Source organism: Hippopotamus amphibius, chromosome 2, assembly GCF_030028045.1.
Source record: "Hippopotamus amphibius kiboko isolate mHipAmp2 chromosome 2, mHipAmp2.hap2, whole genome shotgun sequence".
Taxonomy (NCBI): domain Eukaryota; kingdom Metazoa; phylum Chordata; class Mammalia; order Artiodactyla; family Hippopotamidae; genus Hippopotamus; species Hippopotamus amphibius.
The window spans coordinates 174,281,647-174,296,686 of NC_080187.1; positions in this window are offsets into that span (position 1 = coordinate 174,281,647).

A 15,040-nucleotide genomic window follows, 5' to 3' on the forward strand; every position below is an offset into this window, starting at 1 on the left:
TTAGTGTGAGGAAAAGTTAAGGTGAACAGATGAAGGTGACCTCAGAATTTAAGCAGGAAATGTATATGTCTTATGAAGATGCACCCTCTTGTGGGCAAGATGCTACACTCAGAAGAATGCTAACCTGTTCTCTCAAAAGTCAGTTCTATATCTTCATTTCTGGCTTTATTCTTATGACGCTTGTTAACTTTCAATGTGGTTCTTTGTAAATCTAAAGAATAGTCAGTATTTTTCATAAGCCTATTTTTTTCTCCAGCACACAGCCTGACATGCAAGCTTCATACCATGACATCTCTGAGAAGTATTCACTTTTACTCGCTCTTATTTAGCCTTTTTTGGCTTCTTTGTGGTCCACGGAAACATTATATAACTAAATTTTACAATAAAATCAGAGGAACATCAGTAACATATGTTTAGTCATTAGTAGATGATTTTGGACAGCAGAGACATACTTCTTTTCACTCTTCCCACATGAACCACCCAGCAAGCAGGCAACAGATATCTTTCAAGTGCATAAATGAATGAGTATGTGAATGATCTTTGGTTGAAAAGTTGCTCCTTCTGGAAATACCTTATTGCTCCACCTTTGAGACATAATTATAAGGAAAACAATTTAATAAAAGCTTTCCAAAGATAAAAGAAAATTATACATTACATACATATTGCTTAAAAAGTGAAAAATATATCTCTTAGCATTGAAGAAATACAGTAATTAAAGTAATTGAATCACTATAAAATTATCTGACAAAATTTTCTCCCTTAATGATTCTCAGATAATCTAATTGACCTTTGTGCATCAGACAAAATGTTCTGACACTAAACTTTTAATGGAAATATTGCCTCAAGTATGCTCTCTACATACATTTGTCTATCAAAATTATTGACCAATATAGTTCAAAAATATTATTGCCACATGGTAAGATACTCAGATGATATGGATTTGCCTTAAAAGGCAAAGTAATGATCTCAATCTCAGCTTCTAGGACTGGTAAAGACATGTCTGCTGATATACTGAGTATTTTATAGACAGGGTGAAACCTCTCTGTGTATTGGAGACCTCTACACTTATAAAATCATTATCTCCAGAATTAAAGTCTGAGAAGTTAAAAATCTCTTGTAATGTAGCTGGTGTTATACAAATTTACAAAATAGCTTGCAGGAACCCTGTACTAAAAGGACAGCCGAGGTCTCATTGAAGCACTTCTTGGGACAGCATGGGAAAATGTCTCCAACCCTCACAAATTTTTAAATCCATTCTCTTTTTGTGTAGTACTGAAGTCACAGTAGCAAAAACAAATACGGGTTACTCTCTCTATTCTTGCCCATTCAACTTACAACAAAAAAACTCTGAATGCTCATAGGACAGACTTAGAGCAAATGATGTCTTTCATCTATCAAGCCCTACTAACTTGTATCAGAACATGGAAGCCTTTTTCCATGTGCCTCCTGGAAAACTCACTGTCCGTGAATTCAGAAAAGCTAGCTACATGGTCTTGCATCAAGATGTAAATAGTAACAAGCTTCAGATTTCGGTAGAAAATTTAGGTCTAGATATAGTTTAGGTTCATAAGCACTTCTCTCTCTTTCTTTTCCCTTCTACCCTGTGTCAAATATCTGTGAGCAAACAGCGTCTTCCTCCTGTTTTCCAGATTCTTTTGGCACTTGCCTCTAATCTACTCTGGCTGAAGTCAAAGTAGAAATAGAGTGAACAGTCTCACTTTCCATGATTTCCTCTACTTTTTCAAGGCAATCTTGTCCCTTGTGGTGTAACAACACTCCATTCCTCTGAGAGAATCTATGATCCACACCATGAATTCATAAGTACAGTAGGTGAATGTCATTGAGGAATTGTAGCAGCAGGCTTGAGTGGAATGTATGAGGACTGTGTGACCAATAACAAAAATTGCTTAGGCTAACGACCAGCTAATAATAGATTTTATTCAGATGTCCTGACTTTGAGAGCTCAGAAGGTCTGCTTAAGGGACTTAGCATGCACCCAGCTGTACTAGTCAAAAGTCAGTCAGGAAAACAGAAACAAGCCAAATATTTAAGTAGAAAGAAATTCAATACAGGGAATTAGATATTCAGACATTGAAACAGCTGATGAAGCAAGGATGAGAAAGACTGATTACAAGAAATTCTGGAGTATAATGAATCCAGTTGCCTGTATCACCGAAGTGAATGATTCTTAGGAAGAAAACCAGAAGTCAGATAAAGCCACTGCTGGTGACCTCAGCTGACTGCCCACAGCCCCTAAGGAAGAATAATGGCTTCCCCTTTTCTGCCAGTTTCCTACCATCACCCAAATGCTTCTCAGTTACAGGATTTAAACTATATGACAAATTAAAGGAATTGTGGAAAATGCAGTTTGAGTTTCTGCAGAGCAAAGAAAAGGAGTGGAATAAAGGGAAGAGGAAGATGCCTAATTGACAAGATACAAGGCAGCCCACCAGTGAATCAAGTCCTCTAAACTGAGTGAAACGCAGTTTAAACCTAGAGAAACTAGTAGAACTGTGTTTTATAATCAGAAGACCTCTGTAATAATTAGACCTGATTGTAGCCGAATGTGGGATATGACCACGGTAATGTTTCACTAATTGCCATTTAGAGTTTTTGCTGTCTTTTCAAAATGATGGTATTGGACATGGAAAGAACCATCACAGACCAAAAAAGCAGGAATTAAGCTAATGACAAATACGTTGTCTTCTATTATTATATGAAAGTTTAAACCTTCACTAAGACCTTACTGTGAGGTCTAAAGTGTCACACACATGCACTTAGTAAATTACTTAGTAAATGCTTTTGAATGAGGGTGCAATAAATGACACACGAAATTTGCTTTGTCACTGAGATGAAGAGTAGGACCTTGTTCATGTGTATCAATGGTTATCAGCGACTGCCGTTTCACAAATACCTTTTCTTAAAATTCTGAATTCTATGCCTTCTGATCCTATCCCTAAGGTTTCCCATTTGTAATAATAATAGTCCTTCACAGCTTAAAGCTGGAGTTCCAAACATTTCATCTGCTCAGACATTCGTAACGATTCCTAATTCCCACTGAATGTAATGAAAGAAAGTTTGAGGAACATCTGGATTGGGAGAGTATGATATGCAGGAGGTTAGGATTTTCTTTCTGTTCATAGTGGTCTTCTGTATTCCATACTGGGTGATTCTACAGTCAACTTGGCTGTTTAGTAAACTACATTTTCCAAAATTCTGTCTCTGAGTACAAAAGTAAATTTTCAAAGATTTGCGAGGCAGACAGGAAGCAACAGCCATTATCTTCTGAAGATCGCTGTTGGTTAAAGATGGTAAAAGACAAAGAGTGGTGTTGGCTGGTTCTCACTCTTCCCTGCTGGAACCTAACAACTCACAAACTCCACAGCACACAAACTTACCATTATCACAAACCCTCAAAGGCTAAAGGTATCACATAAGCTACTGCAACATCTTATACCTGAATCCCACACCAATTCCCCATAAGCAATTAGTACTTGTGATGCTGCAACCTGTCAGGACTTATCACCACCTCACTTACCTTGGATAATGGGACCCTTGTTGCCATGTGACCACGAGTAATTTAATTCCAGAATCTTATTCTGTTCATTTTCTTGCTAGGACCACTCATGTACCAAAACTCTTAGACTGGGTTCCTCCAGAAGCCAACTTTGAAAAAAGGATTTGAGTACAAGTAGTTCATTTAAGAAATGCAAGAAACACAGGTAGGGAAGAGGGGATGTGATCCAGGGAATGTCAAGTCCATGGCTATGAGAAATAGGAATTCTTTTACGCTGCTGTTGTGGGTAAAAACTGGCAAGAATGATTTGGAGAACAATTTGACAATAGCAAGTAAGTTATTAAGTGTAAATTTTATGACCCAGCAATGCCACTTCCAGGTGTATAACATAGAACATTCTGACCTATACACAAGGAAATATTTATAATTTGTATGCAAGGAAACATATATTCTTTGTAGAAATGTTATAATAATAAAAAATTAGAAAAACCCCTTGAGTGAAAGATTAACTGAACCCTTTCTCTTTCTACATGAAAAATTAGGTTAACGTTCTACCTCTGTTCCCCTGGAAACCTGATAAGCGTGGGATGTCGGTTGTATTACTAGGTAACATTGCTGTGGGAAAAGGATTCCTGTTTGATAAACTGCATCTGGATTGTAAATGAACTGTGAATACTTGTAGGAAGACATGACTTTAAGGCAATGATTTTTTGAAACTGTTACAGGAGATATTGTTTCCTATCTGGGACATGGGACTTCCGGGTTTGGTTTGGTTGGGTTGGGTTGGGTTTAGTTTTGGGGGGGCTTCTGTTTTATCTTGTTCCCTCACACCAGAGCACTTGATGTGAGCGGGGGAAGTTACAAAAAGAATAGTGAGCTCCTATGTAGACAGCTGAGGGGACTCCCCTTAAAAACATTCGGGCATGAGAGGAGCCAATATGTCTGTGGCCTGCTGAGCTTTGTAAATCTGAGTGTCTAGTTGAGCCCATCACTAACAGTGTCGCACAATACAAATGTCCACCAAAAAGGGACATATGGCATATTCATAAAGCAGGAGACTACATACCAGCTAAAAGTAATGAAATATAGCTCTGTGTGTAAATTTTTCTATAGCTCAGAAACATTTTTAATGAAAAAAGCAAGTTTCACAACTATACATACAATGGGATAGCACTCATGCACATTTTAAAAACACAAAATACATCACCACCTATTGTTTAGAAATAAACGTGTATATTAGAAGTATAAAAGCATGGATTTGAGAAACAAAATTCATAATAAGTTTGTCTTGGGAAAGGAAGGAAGACAGAGGAGAAAAATAAAAGAGACGGCAATTTTATCTGTAATGTTTTACTTTTAAAAATTGAAACTTTGCATTTGGGTAACTGTTCCAAAGAAGTAGGTATATATATGAACTTTTTTGGCTGGGAAATGCATGTAGCCAAGCATGCATCTTGGAACAAGATCAGTGCTAATCACAAACAAACAAAAAACCCCACAGATATTTCAGGTTAATGATTTTAGACCTTATCTATGTATTGGAAGATGCAAGAATGGAGGTGGGGGGCGGGGGATGAAATTCTTCCTTGCTTATGTATCTTAACTATCTAGGAGCCCATATACCCAAAACCCAGAATGCTTCATCCTGTATTCCTTTCAGGGTGTTCTGTAAGTCAGTGACTACAGCGGCTAATGGCTTGATCCTTATAGAACTGGAATGGTGGGCAACACGTATTGTTCACAGTAAATTTATTAACAAGGAGAGATATAAATACTATTTTTAAAACATGTTACAATTTGTTCATATGGCAAATATAATCATGTTAAAATAATCAGAGATTTCTTTTTTCTCCTTAATGTATTTATGTGTAAAGTTTTTTCACAAGTATAAAGCAATTATGTAAATAAAACAAACTGATTTCTCAGGTGGGACTGATGGTATGAAAATAGAAGATGTTTTCCCAGGTGCTTAAGATCTTTGGTGAAGCAATTATATTTCTTCAATGCATAGCTTCGGTTTGAAAAAAAAAATTTTGACCATTTTCCTTCTCATACCCACTTGTGGTCATTTTGGTTCATGTAACTGAGTTGATGGCCATAAGTCTCATAAAGATAATTAGTCTGTCAGAGATAACAGCATGTGTAGTCTGAAAAACAAAACAGACTAAATAAGCATATATTTCTTATGAATAATTTTATTTCTCTTACCCCATTTCCAGAAATCCTTTAAATGCATATAACATAAATAGCCATATCAATATGACTTGAAGAACATTGATCCCTACTCGTGTCCCCTTTGGCTAAGGTAAATTACTGAACACAATCCACTGTTATTCCCTATATATTTGGATTCCTATCACCTTAATCTCTTACTCATCACAGCTTTGGGAAGTACACTACTAAAACCCAACCATCCTCCAATTCCTTCCCTTTACTTTCCTTTAAAGTTGTCATTAACTTTCAAGGCTTCAGGTAATTAAGAATACAGTCTTCTTACACAGTTTTTTCACCCTAACCAGGAGAAAGTAATATATCTCTCACATGCCCTTTGACCTTTTAATTTTCATTGTGACTCTTAATCAACAGATCTTCAGGGTCAGACACTACTAAAGTTGTGCACCCTTATAGCAATGTCAAACAGATGAGAACCAATTTTTCACATTCCAACAGTGAAAATATATGAAAACAGAATAAGAATAAAAAAAACACACACAGTATTTGTGAGAAATTGGCAAAAGGTACTATCCTATCAGTTCTGAAGATTTCTAATAATAGATGACTTTGCAGAATTTAAGATGTCAAAAGAAAAAGAATCTAGTGTTTTAACTGGATAAACTTAAAGAAGCTTTAGTCTAAAACAAACAGAATTTGGCATCCACATTTATCTTCTCCTCTCATCTCAACAGTTCTTGAGTAGAGACTAAAAAATTTGAGCTCTTCACCCTTCTTTCTTCAATATTCCTAACAAATTACTCACATCTACATAAAAACAAATATTCTAAGCTAGTCACCATCCCAATTATCTCCTCCCTCCTAGATGGGGCATCTAAAAATGAAGGAAAATAACCAGCACAGAGTGGAGCCAGGAAGAAAGATTCCAGGAAAACCAGCTTAAAATTATCAAATTGGGAAGGCAGTAAGTTTATAAGAAGGAGATAAGTCATCAAAAGGAGTTCACATTTGTTTGGGATTATTGAAAAATAAAATGATGAATGAAATGTAAAACACTTCTGTGCCACATCCCACCTCCATATCTGAACACCTAACACTTTTCTGCCCCACACTGGCTCAGCAAGTCCTTGAAAACCTCAACACTGGGTCATAAAACACCAAGACATCCACTCTGTCAGAATTCAAAACATTTCAGATGCACTTATCCTCCCTAGCATTTGTGTTCAGCTCCCCCGCAGCCCCAGGCACTGTGTCACCCAGAGCACAGAAGTACTCTGCAGAGTCACTCCAATGGGCTGAGTGTTTCCTCAGGTGGAAGGAGGTTTCATTTTTCCTAAATTCAGCCTTGAAACCTTTGATGCCTTCTACCGGCTGGGGGGTACCTGATAAATACTTCAGGAGCACCTAGAAGCCTTGGCTGGGGTACCAGATGTACCAGAAGACATAAGGAACTCCACTGTAGGAACAGCTGCACCTCAGCTCCAGCGAGGCTCCTTCAGAGACCGAGACACGGACATCAGGCTGGGTCACTGACTGGGCTCTGGCATCTTCTGCAAAATTAATGTTATATCAGTAAAAGCAGTGCAGACTTCACTATGAAAAGTATTTCGACTAAAATTTGAATAAGAAAACACTTACTTGGGCTTCCTAGGTGGCGCAGTGGTTGAGAATCCGCCGGCCAATGCAGGGGACACGGTTCGATCCCTGCTACAGGAAGATCCCACATGCCGCGGAGCAACTAAGCCCGTGTGCCCCAAGTACTGAGCCTGCGCTTTAGAGCCCGTGAGCCACAACTATTGAGCCCATGTGCTGCAACTACTGAAGCCCACACGCCTAGAGCCCGTGCTCCGCAACAAGAGAAGTCATGGCAATGAGGAGCCCACGCACCACAACAAAGAGTAGCCCCCACTCACCACAACTAAAGAAAGCCCACGCACAGCAAAAAAGATCCAACTCAGCCAATAAAATAAATAAATAATAAAATAATTAATTAATTTTTAAAAAAAAGAAAACACTTAACTTATGCGGACCTAGTTACCATGATAGACTATCACTCACTCAGCATCCCCAGTACTGAGATGAGCAGCAGGAGCCTGGCTGAGCAGTGGAAACACTGCAGGCTTCTTTCTGGAAGCTCTCCCCCAAGCAGACCGGAAAGCATCTGTGGAACCCAGCTCTTGGAAATAGGAGGCATGAGTAAGGTAGGCCTGGATGAATCCCTTGTTTAGGTAAAATACAAAAACTGCTGTGATGATCTTGAGCACTCTCTGAGTTCTGGTTCTCCTCGTATGTCCCTGTCTTCAAAGAACTCAGGAAGGATGCTTTAGTCCCATAGCTGCAGGAAGGAGGGGCTGGAGGGGAAGGTGCTTCTCTTCAAGGGAAACAGGGATTTCTAGTGTGTGCATTCTCCTCTGGAGGCCAGACACAGGACCAAGGATCCAGACTCCCTACAGGAAGCTCATGTGTGCTTTCCTTCTGTTTAGAGACACATCAAAGACTTCCACTGAACATGTTTCTTTCATCCCAAATATGTGATATATCACTCCCTGTAAATTTTATTAATCCTTGCCTCAATGAAAACTAGGGCCTGTAAAATAGAGAAGTGATTTACTTTATAGAGATACTGATTACACAAGGAAGTCTATCAGACTTTGCAGTCCACTAGAGCCTTTATTGTAAAAGCAGTAGAGCCATTCTTTAAGCAGAGATAATCAGATCAACTTCCCTAGGCTGAGCTTTGGATGGCCTTGCTGCCAGTAAGCATCAGATTGAGAGGAGGACATGGTGGGATGTGGAGATAATTGCCTTGGCTGGTGAAATTAAGATCAGACATATAAAATAACAGCTTAGCACATCAGCCTCACCATGAAAATGAAGTAAGATTATCTTTGTCTATTTCAAGCAGAATTATGAAAATTCAGTAGCTTTAGATCAACAATGATAATAATATAATATTCAGATTTTAAAAAGTAGAATCCCATTGCTATCTGCTTAGAACATAAATAAAATATGACACACAGTTGTGGGCACCACATCATCGAGAGAATATTGATAGTCTTGAATATCTACAGATGAAACTGAACACAGGTATACCCTGGAGCTATTGCAGGTTCAGTTCCAGACCACCAGAGCAAATATTGCAATAAAGCAAGTCACACAAATTTTTTATAAAAGTTATATTTACACTCTACTGTAGTCTATTAAGTGTGAAATAGCATTATGTCTAAAAAACCAAAATATATACTTTAATTTAAAAATACTTTATTGCTAAAAAGTGCTAACTATCGTTGAAGCCTTCAGCAAGTAGTAGTGATGCCGAAAGCTCGGCCTCTGTGCACCAGTGCCGAATTGAATCTCAGAGACAGAGTTTTGGGTGAAGTAGAAAAAAATAGCTTTATTGCTTTGCCAGGCAAAGTGGGACACCAAAGGTTCCTGCCCAAAAAAGCTGTATGTCCCAACATGGGAGGATGTGATGAGTTTTATAGCAACAGTTCAAGGGTGGGGTTGCTGATGAGGTTAGGGGGTGTGCAGGGCCTATGCTGCTCTAACCTGGTCTCAAGTAATCTTTTTTTTTTTTTTTTTTTTCCTTAGACATAGCCTCTGGCTTAGACGTAGACTTAAAACTAATGAAGGGAATATATTTTTTTAAGATATATAAAGCCAGAGTGCCACTTTATTAAATTACAGTAAATATACAACTTACACAGACTGGAATAGTCATATTGGCGTGACTAGTGAACTTTTTCATCCCTGTAAGCTGTTGATTCTTTTTTTTTTTTTTTGGGGGGGGGTACACCAAGTTCAATCATCTGTTTCTATACACATATGATGAGTTCCTCTGATTCCTTTAATGTAGCTTCGCGTGGTTTCTTGGCTGCTCCTATCTTGATTCACAACTCTTGAAATCTGCCCTTTAGAACTCAGGGGAAGTCCTGGCGACTGAGATCCATTCCCTACAAACAAGAGAATGGGGAACAGAAAGGCTTCTGTGCCCAGGAGCCCCACAGGGTCCTGCTCATTTTTAGTAGTAATATCACAGATCACCATAACAAATATAATAATAATTTAAAAGTTTAAATATTGCAAAAATTACCAATACGTGACAGAGACACAAAGTGAACAAATGCTCTTGGAAAAAGAAGGGGCTGACAGACCTGCTCAATGCAGTGTTGCCACAAACCTTCAATCTCTAAGAAACATGATACTTGCGAAGCACAGGAAAGCAAAGCTCAATGAAACAAGGCATGCCTGTAGACTGATGAAACTGAAGAGGACAAGGGTAAGTGACCCCAGGATATGCCACTTTGGCATGTGGGTGATTTTGAGCTGATAGCAACCAAAACCCAGTGGACTCAAGAAAACTTTAACCTTTCCCTTAACTACCTAACAGAATTTAAATAGGGGGCCTGGGGACTTCCCTGGTGGCACAGTGGTTAAGAAGCCTGCCAATGCAGGGGACATGGGTTTGAGCCCTGAGCCGGGAAGATCCCACATGCCACAGAGCAACTAAGCCCATGAGCCACAACTCCTGAGCCTGCGCTCTAGAGCCCATGAGCCAAAACGACTGAGCCCACACGCTGCAACTACTGAAGCCTGCACGCCTAGAGCCCATGCTCCACAACAAAAGAAGCCACTGCAATGAGAAACCCCCACACCACAGTGAAGAGTAGCCCCCGCTCTCCACAACTAGAGAAAGCCTGTGCACAGCAATGAAGATCCAATGCAGCCAAAAATAAAATAATTAAATAGGTAAATAATAAAATAAATCATTAAAAAATAAATAAATAGGGGGCCTGGCTCAAGAAAAGAGCTATTTCCAGAGATAACTTTTATCTGGGTGACCTATCTGTATGGCAGGGCAAAGATCTAATTAACAAATATCTGCTCTTCTTGTCTTCCTTTGAATTGCCCTCCTCCCCTTGGAAGCCCCTATCCCATTCCATAGCTCAGGACAGCATATAAGCCTCAACTGTCCAACTTGTCCTTGGGTTTTGTATTCTTATGGGGCTCCTGTACTTGCATATGAGAAACTGAATATTTCCTGCCATATCAGTAAACAAAGGATGTCACAGTCATCAGCTGTTGCAGCCCCGCAGCCCTCCAACAGGAGCCAGTGAGCCCTGAGGAAACTCAGGAAGGGGAATAATACCTGCCATCTAGCAGCCATCAGACTGCAGCCACTCCCCTGGGTGAGCCCTGAGGAAACTCAGGATACGAAAACATAGGACACAGGCCCCAGATAGCTGAGGTGCATATCAAAGGGATAATTTCAGTGAACCCAGACTCTTGCATCTTCCCATATATAGAAAAGCACTAAATTCCTTAACTTGACATATCTGGTTTTCTTTAATTTACTATAATCTTTTGATGTTGAGACTACCTGCCCTTTGTGGCAAAACTTCTATACAGCCTGGCTCCCCACCTCGCCTCCTTGGAGCAGTTCTCTCAGGGTTACTTGAGATGCTGTCTCCCAGACTTGAAGTCCTAAAAATTTCCGCCCAATAAAATATAACTTTCAATTTTTAGGTTGCGCTTATTCTTTAAGTCAACACATAATAAAATTTGTTTTTCTCCTGGTACTCTGTCGGTCAATTTAAAGGCCAGCCAAAAGAACCTAGAAGGGTAAAGGAAAATTTTCTTCCCCACAAAGTTATAACAAAATAAAAACATGAATAATTTTTGAAGAACTTAAGGACAGAGAAAAATATATCTGCATGAACCCTGGAATCCTAGAAGGAGTGCCACCAGCAGACCAGAGCTAAGAGAAACTTCTGAGAAGAATAACTGATATGAGAGCACTTTAGTAATGAAATCTAAGGCAGACAGGCAACCTTCAATTTTATATGAGTCAGATCTTATCAAATGAGGGTAGTGTTAATTGTGACCAAAAAGTAACGTGCAATTCTGAAAGAAGCTTTTTCTCCCCACCCACTTCAGCTTGTAGACCCCTGAAGGCCAAAGGAGTAACCATCACACCAGGAGATTAATTTAGGGAAAATGAGTGTGGAGGAGAAAAAACAATTTTCCCTCTACTCTTTTATGTTCTTGGCTGAGACACCCCTCTCCCCCCCAGTAATAAAAAACAGATTAACAGGAGAAGTTTTGCTCTCTCTTGTATACATGGGCAAGGTCCAGGAAAACTGAGTGACTTTCCCATATTACCCAAGCCATCACTGAAACACCATTTCTAGCTAAAAATAACAGATGTTTGGTGCGGGGGAAGGAGGAGGGAAGGCTAGTTATGGGCAGTTATCAGGCAAAGCACAGTAAACAAAGGTAAGATTGTTATGCAGACTTACATCTTTGCCTTTTCCAGTGACAAGAGTTCCTAGAAATTTAGAGTCATCCTCCTCTTCCTGGTACAGCAAGGGAGACACAGTTACAAATAGAGACTTCCCTTATATGTGTGTTTGTCACTAAAGGGTAATTTTTACTGTGTCTTCAGAACTTCTGCGGTGTCTGCTGTTTCAGAAAAATAACCAACTCAGAATAGTCAATATGCCAATAAGCATATTTTGGAGTGGCATATTCTGTTCCCCTTCAGTAGAAATTGCAATGTTGTGTGAGGGAAAAATAGAGAAGTCTTCAACTCAGAACCCATGCCTAGCATAAGAAGGTGCAAGTTTCCTCTTTTTAAAAGAGTTGTACATAGAAACATTCACTGATACTGAGGCAGGAGATAGATGGACCCCAGGCTGAACAGCTAGAGTATCTCACCTGTGGACAGATACTCCAAAACAGCAGGAGCAAGAGAGGAGCTGAGCCCCGCCCAGATAAGAGATAAAAGATCACATATTCCTCATTCTCTAGGAGACCTTCCTGACTACATATGTGCAAAAAATTTCTTTGGAGGTCAAAAAGGGAAGGCGTGCCACCCCACAGTAAGTGGTGTCAGTCTACCCATAGACCTCTTCTCTAGAATCCATCTTGGCTAAGAGATGTGTGCGCACACATGGGAGGACCCTAAGATAAACCAAACACAGACTCAAAACCAGGCAAAGCAAGATGATTGGCCAAAGGAAACCCAGAAGAAATGCCCCACATAAGTGATTCAAACTACCACGAGGGCACAACCCTCTCTCTGAGTCCGCCTGTGTGTCTATCCACACATGCTCTTTTTCCTCCTAATAAACACTTGTTTCACTACTTTCCATCTTTGTTGGAATTCTTTTCTGCAAAGCCATAGGGCCAGGGTCTAGTCACTGACCACGGGTCTAGTGGCTAGGATTCAGCACTCTCATTCAACAGCCCAACCTCAGTCTCTGGCTGGGAACAAAAACCCTGCTTCAAGCCACTGCCGGTCGAGGCCACCCAAGATCAGTACCACGCACACAGAAAACAAAGACTCTAAATCTATCTTTGTGGTGCTCATGACTTATGACATGTTGCCCAATATAGCATGGTCCTAATGCCTAATCTGGCCTCTGTACCCCAACATCAAATTAAATCTCAGAGACAGAGTTTTGTATGAGGTAGAAAGTGGAAAATAATAGCTTTGTTGCTTTACCAGGCAAAGGGGGCTACAGCAGGCTAGTGCCCTCACAACTGTGTGTCCCAACTAGTGGTGGGGAGGGGTCTTATAGTCCAGGGGTGGGGTTGCTGATAAGAGTCTGGGTGTGCTCCGGGCCTGCATTCCTTCAACCCAAAGATTATTTGACATCAGGTGACGGGCAAACTGTGACCTTCTCAGGATTGAAGAACCTTCATCAAGTTTTCCCTTTTGTGGGAATTTTAGTTCTGCAGAAGACCTCAAAGATAATATTATGTATATCCCTTGAGGGGGAACCAGGACCCTGCCCCAAGGTTGTACTATTGTTTCTTGACTGCTCCTCCCTTGTTCTCTGCATCCCGATTAGCATCCCTTTCCTGATTAGCAACTGAACCTGTGCTTTGGAACTCAGGGAAGGGGACACAGAAAGGTTTTTGTGCCCAGGAGCCCTACAAGGTCTTGCTGAGGTTCAGTTCTCTGTTCACAAAATCAGCAATAACATAAAATATGGGTCAATTTTTTATTTCATCATCAACATCATCATCTCTTTGTCGTCATCATCTTTTATTTTGTGTTCAGTTTAGAAGGGTCTCAAATTTTGGGACTGTTTTTTCATCTAAAGGAATATACCTTTTAGGTTCAACGCATTTAACCCCGTGTATTTTTCAGGTTGTTCTGCCCTAGTCACAAAAAACTGGGCAGAATTAGCTATCTTAAAGACAAACAAACAAAATGAAAAACTTTTCAAGTTCTCAGGCATTCTTTAAGGCATACTTTGTCTATTTGTTTTCTGAAAAGCAAATAAAGGGTTAAGACAAGCTTGAGAAATCATGTATTTAAGCCTATAGCAGAACAAAGCTTGCCTCCCCAAAGTACGTCTCTTTTGCTTGAGAATTATTTTGGACTAATTGTTTTTAAGAAACAAAAGTCTCAGGAAGTCTTTTTTTTTCAATCTCCCCCTTAACTGCCTGCAAGAATATAAACTGTCAGAAATAAAGAAAATTTGCTCTACCCTTCTAGGTTCTTCTGGCTGGTCTAAGAATTAAATTGACATGAGGCAGATTAACAGGAGAAAAATCAAACAAAAGTTTGATAACATCTATACATGGAAGAGACCGAGGAGAACTGAGTAACTCACCGATATGGCAGTAACTCTCACCTTGAATATGGTCTTCAGCTAAAGACAAGAGAGGATGTTGGCGGTGGTGATTTGGGACTTCAAAAGGGAGGACAGCAATTCACATGGAGATGGAAAAACAAATTTTGATAAACAAACGTTTGATGGGCCACGTAGTGACAATGGGACACAGAGACAATGAGACACGGAAGAATTTTAACAAGTACACTTTTCTCGGTTCCTCTCTGTCTACACACTAGTTCATACTATAATTATCTATGGTGATAACTCCCTTCCTGGAATAGGTCCTCTACTTACATTCTTTTAGGCAGTTAGGGGGAAGATCAAAAGTTCTTCCTGAGTCTTTTGGGCCTTCAAAATAATCAGCCTAAATTAGTCCTCATGCCAAAGAGATACATTTTAGGGTGGCAAATTTTGCTCACCTGCAAGATAAAGGGGCTGGTCCAGGAAAAACACTATCACCAGAGATATCTACAAAGAATGTGGGGAAGCTTTGGTGGGGGAAACTCAGCAGGGCCTAGAGACCAAAGTCCTCCCTGTGTCTCAAAGGCAAACAGTCAGCATCAGCAGGACTGAGACTGTAAAACGGACACCACCCCCCCACCCCGTGCCTGGTCAATCCAGGCTCTGTCTCACACCCTTTACCCCTTCAAATAACCCCCATTTTATTTTACCAGGAGCTCTGGTAAGCCTCTGGGGGTTAGCACAGCCAGCAGCTCTGTTG